Source organism: Zalophus californianus, chromosome X (genome assembly GCF_009762305.2).
Source record: "Zalophus californianus isolate mZalCal1 chromosome X, mZalCal1.pri.v2, whole genome shotgun sequence".
Taxonomy (NCBI): domain Eukaryota; kingdom Metazoa; phylum Chordata; class Mammalia; order Carnivora; family Otariidae; genus Zalophus; species Zalophus californianus.
Genome location: NC_045612.1, coordinates 71,274,300 through 71,283,232, shown reverse-complemented (window position 1 = coordinate 71,283,232; position 8,933 = coordinate 71,274,300).

The window sequence follows — 8,933 nt, the reverse complement described above, 5'->3', positions numbered from 1 at the left end:
TGTGTAACTTCCTCTTCTGGTTTAGGAACAGTCTGCTCTTTTTTGGTAAGGATCATCTCAATGTGGCAGTGAGAGCTCCTGTATGGGTTAATCCGCCCATGAACCCTGTACGTTCTATGCCGCAGTTTTGGGGGCTTTGTTCACCTGGATGTGCTCAATGACCAGAGAATCTACATCTGAACCTTTAAGTTCAGCATTACTCTCTCATTTTTAAGCATGTGCAGTAAAAACTCAGCACTCTTCTTGGGCCACCGACCCTGTGTCCAGCCCACCGTTTGGCCCCGGGTACACCTCCCAACTCCACCATTGTAGTGAAGGAATGGCACATCCTGCTTCTGCAAAGTGATGTCTTTCAGATACTTGGTGGCTTTTCAGATATGCATACCCTTGATGGGCTGGGCAGTTTCACGTGTGTTATTAAAGTGAACACAAAGATTTGAACCTCTTGATTTGGATGATTTTGTAGGGTTTTCTGGGTCAAGTGAATAGTGAACCATTTTCAGAGGCCACCTCAGGCCACTATAGGGGAAGAGGAAGAGTGGTGGCTCCTGGGAGAATTCATGAGAACTTGATCTCCTATTTTCGTATTTTTTAATGGCCAGATATGTATAACATGAAATTTACCATTTTATTTTTGTGAAGGTTTTATTTATTCATTTGAGAGAGAGAAAGAGAGCACGAGCGGGGATGGGGAATAGGGTGGGGGAGAGGCGGAGGGTAAGGGAGAAGCAGACTCCCCACTGAACAGGGAGCCCCATGCAGGGCTCAATCCCAGGTCTCTGGGATCATGACCTGAACTGAAGGCAGATGCTTAACTGACTGAGCCACCCAGGCACCCCATGACTGTGTGATTTTTATTTTTTATTATGTTAATGTGGTGTATCACTTTGATTTGCATATATTGAACCATCCTTGCATCCCAGGGATAAATCCCACTTGGACATGGTATATGATCCTTTTAATGTGATGTCGAAATAAGTTTGCTAGTATTTTGTTGAGGATTTTTACATCCATGTTCATCAGGGATGTTGGCCTGTAGTTTTCTTTTCTTGTGATGTCTTTGGATTTGGTATCAGAGTGATGCTGGCCTCATAGAGTGAATTAGGAAGTGTTTCCTCCTCTTCAATTTTTTGGAAGAGTCAGAGAAGGACTGGTGTTAATTCTTCTTTAAATATTTGGTTGAATTCACCAGTGGAGCCATCTGGTCCTGAGCCTTTTTTTGTCAGGAAGTCTTACTGTTTCAAGTCCTTCCTACTCATAGGTCTTTGCAGATTTTCTATTTTTTCATGGGTTGGTTTTGGTAGAGTGTGTGTGAAAGGGACATATTTGTTTCCTCTACCAATTGAATACTTCTTTTTTTTAAATATTTTATTTATTTATTTGACAGAGATAGCACAAGTAGGCAGAGAGGCAGGCAGAGGGAGAGGGAGAAGCAGGGTCTCTGCTGAGCAGGGAGCCCGATGCAGGGCTTGATCCCAGGACCCCAGGATCATGACCTGAGCCAAAGGCAGCCACTTAACCAACTGAGCCACCCAGGGGCCCCCCCAATTGAATACTTTTGTATTCCAAATGTGTGGGTGTTTTTCCCACACCAAGCAATTATCCAGGTCTCTGCAGATACCAAATGGGTGTTCTACAATTCTGACACTGTCTCCTGGAGATAGCATCATATCCCACAAGTTAAAGTCTCAGTCCCACAAGTCTGCCCCCACATCAGATGCCAATTGCAAGTCCAGATTGTCATTTGTGCTCCTGACTGACTAGCTACATATTGGGCGTCCCCATAACCCCCTCCTTATATTTGATAATTTGCTGGAACAGCTCACAAAACTCAGGAAAACAGTTCACTTTCTAGATTACCAGTTTATTATAAAAGGACGAAACTCAGGAACAGCCAGATGGAAAAGATACAGAAATGTATAGGGGAAGGAGTGTGGAGCTTACATGCTTTCTTTGGGTATGCCCCACATACCCAAAGCATCTCCACATGTTCACCAGCCTGGGAGCTCTCTGAACCTCTTCAATTTGGATTTTTATGGAGGCTTCATTACATAGATATGATTGATTACATCATTGGCCATTGGTAAGTCTCCAGCCTCTCTCCCTTCCCTATTCTCTATACACAGGGTCGGTTCTCCTCGCTACCAGCCCCCATCCTGAGGCTATCCAGAACCCCCCAGCTACTGGTCTTCTGGTTTATGGTCTTGTTCAAGTTTTCTGTTTTGCAATGATCAGTCTAGTTGTACTATCCATTATTGAAAATGGAGTATTAAAGTCTCCAATTTAGGGGTGCCTGCGTGGCTCAGATGGTTAAGCATCTGCCTTCGGCTCAGGTCATGATCCCAGGGTCCTGGGATCGAGCCCCACATCGGGCTCCTGGCTCAGCGAGGAGCCTGCTTCTCCCTCTGCCTCTCTCCCTACTCATGCTTTCGCTCTCTCTGTATCTCTGTGTCTCAAATGAATAAATAAAATCTTTAAAAAAAAATAAAGTCTCCAACTTATTATAGAACTGTCTATTTCTCCTTCAGCTTTGTTAATAGTTGCTTTATATATTTTAGGGCTCTGTTCTTATGTTTATAATTATTATATATTCTTGCTGAATCAAACATATTGTCAATATATAATGTCATTTTTTGTCTCTTGTAACCTTTTTATATTTAAAGCCTAGCCCCTGTGCTATTTTGGTTACTATTTTCATGGAACATATTTTTCAATTCTTTTAGTTTCAACCTCTGCGTTCTTATATTTAAAGTGAGTTTCTTATAGACAGCATATAGATTCTGATCCTCTTTTTTAAATTCAATCTGCCAAGCTCTGCTTTTTGCTAGGAGAGTTTAAACCATCTACATTTAATGTGAGTACTGATAATGAGAAATTTACTTCTGACATTTATCTATTTGTTTTCTTTTATTTCCCACCCCCCACCTCCCCTCTGGTAACTATAAGTTTGTTCTCTATAGTTAAGAGTTTGTTTCTTGGTTTATCTCTCTCCTTTTTTTTCCTTTGCTAGTTTGGTTTGTTTCTTAAATTCCACATATGAGTGAGATCATATGGTATTTGTCTTTCTCTGACTTATTTTGCTTAGCATTATATTCTCTAGCTCCATCCATGTTGTTGCAAATGTCAAGATTTCATTCTTTTTTATGGCTGAGTAATATTCCACTGTATATAAAAGAAGGGAAGCTGGCGGAAGAATAGGGGACCTGCATTTCATCTGGTCCCTTGAATTCAGTTAGTTATCTATCAAATCATTCTGAACACCTGTGAATTCAACCTGAGATCTAAAAAAAAAAGAATTGCTGCCTTTCTACAAATAGAAAAGTGACCACTTTTTGCAAGAGCAGTGAGAGGAGCCTTCAGGGAGCCAAGGCCAAATAGAGCAACCCGAAGCAGCTTACACTGAACCTGGCCCCTGGTAAGGAGTGGTGCAGCTCCACCCAGGCAAAGACAGCTGAGAATCAGTGCAACAGGCCCCTCCCTCAGAAGACCAGCAGGATCCTCGGGTGAATATCAAGTTTATGGATCACTCAGAACTGAAAAACTCCTGTGCTAGGGGAAAATAGTATATAGAATTTGAGCTTTTTTTCTCATGACTCCTTAGTCTTTTGGTTTAAAATTTTCTTTTTCTTTCCTTTTCAACTTTCTCATTTTATCAACTCTTTTTTTTAAGATTTTATTTATTTATTTGAGAGAGAGAGAATGAGAGATAGAGAGCATGAGAGGGAAGAGGGTGAGAGGGAGAAGCAGACTCCCCACCGAGCAGGGAGCCCGATGCGGGACTTGATCCCGGGACTCCAGGTTCATGACCTGAGCCGAAGGCAGTCGCTTAACCAACTGAGCCACCCAGGCGCCCCAACTCTTTGTTTTTAAGTCTTCTTTAATTTTCATTTTTACATTTACATTTTCTAGATATATGCTTCATTTTTTACTTCCTTTAAATATATATATAGTTTTTCTTTACAATTTTGGGACTTAGTGTCTTCTAACAAACAGACCAAAATACACCGAGGACCCAGTGGATCACCCTGTTTTGTCCACCTGTGAGATTATATTCTCTCTTTCCCCCCCTTTTTTTTCTTTTTTGGTTTCTTACCTCTTCAAATTTGTCTACTGTGTATTTCAGGGAGGTTGTGGTTGATATTTTTGATTTTGTTCTTTCATCCATCTATTCTTCTCTGGACAAAGTGACTAGAAGGAGAAATTCACAGCAAAAGAAAGAGCCAGAGGTAATATTCTCTGCCATAGATCTAATCGATATGGACATAAGTGAAATGTCAGAAATTGAATTCAGAATAATGATTATAAAGTTGCTAGCTGGGCTTGAAAAAAGCATAAAAGACTAGAGAATCTCTTAGTGAAGAAATAAAATCTAATCAGGCCGAAATTAAAAATGCCTTAACTGGGGCACCTGGGTGGCTCAGTCGGTTGGGTGGCTGCCTTCGGCTTGGGTCATGATCCTGGGGTCCTCAGATCAAGCCCTGCATCGGGCTCCCTGCTCAGCGGAGAGCCTGCGTCTCCCTCTCCCTCTGCCTGCCACTCTGCCTGCCACTCTGCCTACTTGTGCTCTCTCTCTCTGTGTCACATAAATAAATAAAATCTTTAAAAAATAATGAAAAAATAAAATAAAAATGCCTTAACTGAGATGCAGTCTAAAATGGATGTTCTAACAGCTACGGTAAGTGAGGCAGAAGAGAGAGTCAGTGACATAGAAGACAAAATGATGGAAAAGAAGGAAGCTGAGAAAGAGAGAAAAACAACTAATGGACCATGAGGGGAGGCTTTGAGAAATCATCGATACCATAAAGCAAAACAATATTAGAATTATTGGGGTCCCAGGGGCACCTGGGTGGCTCAGTCGGTTGGACATCTGCCTTCGGCTCAGGTCGTGGTCCTGGGATCCTGGGATTGGGCCCCGGGTCCAGCTCCCTGCTCAGTGGGGAGTCTGCTTCTCCCTCTCCCTCTCCCCGCTCATGCTCTCTCTCTCTCTCTCACTCACTTTCTCTCTCAAATAAATAAATAAAATCCTTAAAAAAATTAAAGAAAAGAAAGAATTGTTGGGGTCCCAGAGGAAGAAGAAAGAAAGAGAGGGACAGAAGGTATATTTGAGCAAATCATAGCTGAGAACTTCCCTAATTTGGGGAAGGAAACAGGCATTCAGGTCCAGGAGGTACAGAGAAACCCCCTCAAAATCAATAAAAATAGATCAGCATGCCAACATATAATAGTGAAGCTTGCAAATTTCAGAGATAAAGAGAAAATCCCGAAAGGAGTTCGAGACAAGAGGTCCTTAACATATAAGGGTAGGAACATTAGACTGGCAGCAGACCTATCCACAGAGAACTGGCAGGCCAGAAATGGCTGGCATGATACATTCAGGGTACTAAATGAGAAAAGCATTGCAGCCAAGAATACTTTATCCAGCAAGGCTGTCATTCAGAATGGAAGGAGAGATAAAGAGCTTCCAGGACAAACGGAAACTAAAAGAATTTGTGATCACTAAACCAGCCCTACAGGAAATATTAAAGGGGATCCTATAAATAAAGAGAGATCCCAAAAGTAACATAGACCAGAAAGAAGCAGAGACAATCTACAGAAACAGGGATTTTACAGGTAATACAATGGCACTAAATTCATATCTTTCAATAGTTACTCTGAATGTAAATAAGTGAAATGCTCCAATCAAAAGACACAGGGTATCATATCAGTTTGGATAAAAAAGCAAGACCCATCCATATGCTGTCTACAAGAGACTCATTTTAGACCTAAAGACAGCTCCAGATTGAAAGTGAGGGGGTGGGGCGCCTGGGTGGCTCAGTTGGTTAAGCAACTGCCTTCGACTCAGGTCATGATCCTGGAGTCCCGGGATCGAGTCCCGCATCGGGGGTCCCTGCTCAGCAGGGAGTCTGCTTCTCCCTCTGACCCTCTTCCCTCTTGTGCTCTCTATCTCTCATTCTCTCTTTCTCAAATAAATAAATAAAATCTTTATTTTTTTAGGATTTATTTATTTATTTATTTGAGAGAGAGAATGAGATAGAGAGAGAGAACATGAGAGGGGGGAGGGTCAGAGGGAGAAGCAGACTCCCCGCCGAGCAGGGAGCCTGATGCGGGACTCGATCCTGGGACTCCAGGATCATGACCTGAGCTGAAGGCAGTGGCTTAACCGACTGAGCCACCCAGGCGCCCAATAAATAAAATCTTTAAAAAAAAAAAGAAAGTGAGGGGGTGGAGGACAATTTATCATGCTAATGGGCATCAAAAGAAAGCTGGGGTGGCAATCCTTGTATCAGATAAATTATATTTTAAACAAAAGACTGTAGTAAGGGATGAAGAGGGACACTATACATACTTAAAGGGACCATCCAACAAGAAGATCTAACAATTATAAGTATTTATGCTCCTAACTTGGGAGCAGCCAATCATATAAACAAATTAATAACAAAATTAAAGAAACATATTGATAATAATATAATAATAGCAGGGGACTTCAATACCCCACTAACAACAATGGACAGATCATCTAAGCAGAAGATCAACAAGGAAACAAGGGCTTTGAATGACACACTGGATTAGATAGACTTCACAGATATATACAAAGCATTCCATCCTAAAGCAACAGAATAAACATTGTTCTCAAGTGCACAGGGAACATTCTCCAGAATATGTCACATACTGGGTCACAAATCACGTCTCAAGTAGTGCTTTGTTGTTTTTTTTTAAGATTTTATTTATTTATTTGAGAGAGAGAATGAGAGATAGAGAGCATGAGAGGGAAGAGGGTCAGAGGGAGAAGCAGACTCCCTGCTGAGCAGGGAGCCCGACGCGGGACTCGATCCCGGGACTCCAGGATCATGACCCAAGCCGAAGGCAGTCGCTTAACCAACTGAGCCACCCAGGCGCCCCCAGACCACAGTGCTTTGAAACTTGAACTCAATCACAAGAGGAAATTTGGAAGGAAATCAAATACTTGGAGGTTAAAGAGCATTCTACTAAAGAATGAATGGGTCAACCAGGAAATTAAAGAAGAATTTTAAAATATCATAGAAACAAATGAAAATGAAAACACAACAGTTCAAAACCTCAGGGATGCAGCAAAGGTGGCCCTAAGGGGGAAGTACATAGCAGCACAAGTCTTTCTCAAAAAATTAGAAAAGTCTCAAATACACAACGTAACCTTACACCTAAAGGAACTGGAGATAGAAGAGCAAATAAAGCCTAAACCAAGCAGGAGAAGAGAAATAATAAAGATCAGAGCAGAAATCAATGAAATAGAAACCAAAAGAACAGTAGAACAGATCAATGAAACTAGAATCTGGTTCTTTGAAAGAATTAATAAGATCAATAAACCCCTAGCCAGACTTACCAAAAAGAAAAGAGGAAGTACCCAAATTAATAAAATCATGAATGAAAGAGGAGAGATCACGACCAACACCAAGGAAATACAAACAATTTTAAGAACATATTATGAGCAACTATATGCCAACATTAGGCAATCTGGAAGAAATGGATGCATTCCTAGAAACTTATAAACTACCAAAACTGAAACAAGAAGAGATAGAAAACGTGAACAGACCCATAAGCAGCAAGGAAATTGAAGCAGTAATAAAAAATCTCCCAACAAACAGGCATCTAGGGCCAGATGGCTTCCCAGGGGAATTCTACCAAACATTTAAGGAAGAACTATTCTTCTCAAGCTGTTTCAAAAAATAGAAATGGAAGGAAAATTTCCAAACTGGTTCTATGAGGCCAGCATTATCTTGATCCCAAAACCAGACAAAGATCCCACCAAAAAGGAGAATTACAGACCGATATCCCTGATAAACATGGATGCAAAAATTCTCACCAAGATATTAGCCAATAGGATCCAACAATACGTTAAAAAGATTATTCACCACAACAAAGTGGGATTTATTCCTGGGTGCAAGTGTGGTTCAACAGTCACAAATCAATCAATGTGATATATCACATTAATAAAAGAAAGGACAAGAACCATATGATCCTTTCAATTGATGCAGAAAAAAACATTTGACAAAATATGTCATCATTTCTTTTTTTTTTTTAAGGATTTTATTTATTCATTTGAGACACAGAGATACAGAGAGAGAGAAGAGAAAGCATGAGCAGGGGGAGAGGCAGAGGGAGAGGGAGAAGCAGGCTCCCCGCCGAGTCAGGAGCCCGACGTGGGGCTCGATCCCAGGACCCTGGGATCATGACCCGAGCCGAAGGCAGACGCCCAACCATCTGAGCCACCCAGGCGCCCCTATGTCATCATTTCTTGATTACAACTCTCCACAGTGTAGGGATAGAGGGAACATACCTCATTATCATAAAAGCCATCTACAAAAAGCCCACAGTGAATGTCATTCTCAATGGGGAAAACTGAGAGCTTTTCCCCTAAGGTCAGAAATACAACAGGGATGCCCACTCTCACCATTGTTGTTCAACATAGTACTAGAAGTCCTAGCCTCAGCAATCAGACAACAAAAAGAAATAAAAGGCATTCAAATTGGCAAAGAAGTCAAACTCTCACTCTTCACAGAGGACATGATACTTTGTGTGGAAAACCCAAAAGACTCTACCCCCAAAATTGCTAGAACTCATACAGGAATTCAGCAATGTGACAGGTTATAGAATCAATGCACAGATATCAGTTGCATTTCTATACACGAACAATGAGACAGAAGAAAGAGATACTAAGGAAACAGTCCCATCTACAATAGCACCCAAAACCCTAAGATACCTAGGAATAAACCTAACCAAAGAGGTAAAGGATATGTACCTAGAAACTACAGAACACTTATGAAAGTAATTGAGGAAGACACAAAGAGATGGAAAAACATTCCATGCTCATGGATTGGAAGAATAAATATTGTTAAAATGTCTATGCTGCCCAGAGCAATCTACACATTCAATGCAATCCCTATCAAAATGCCACC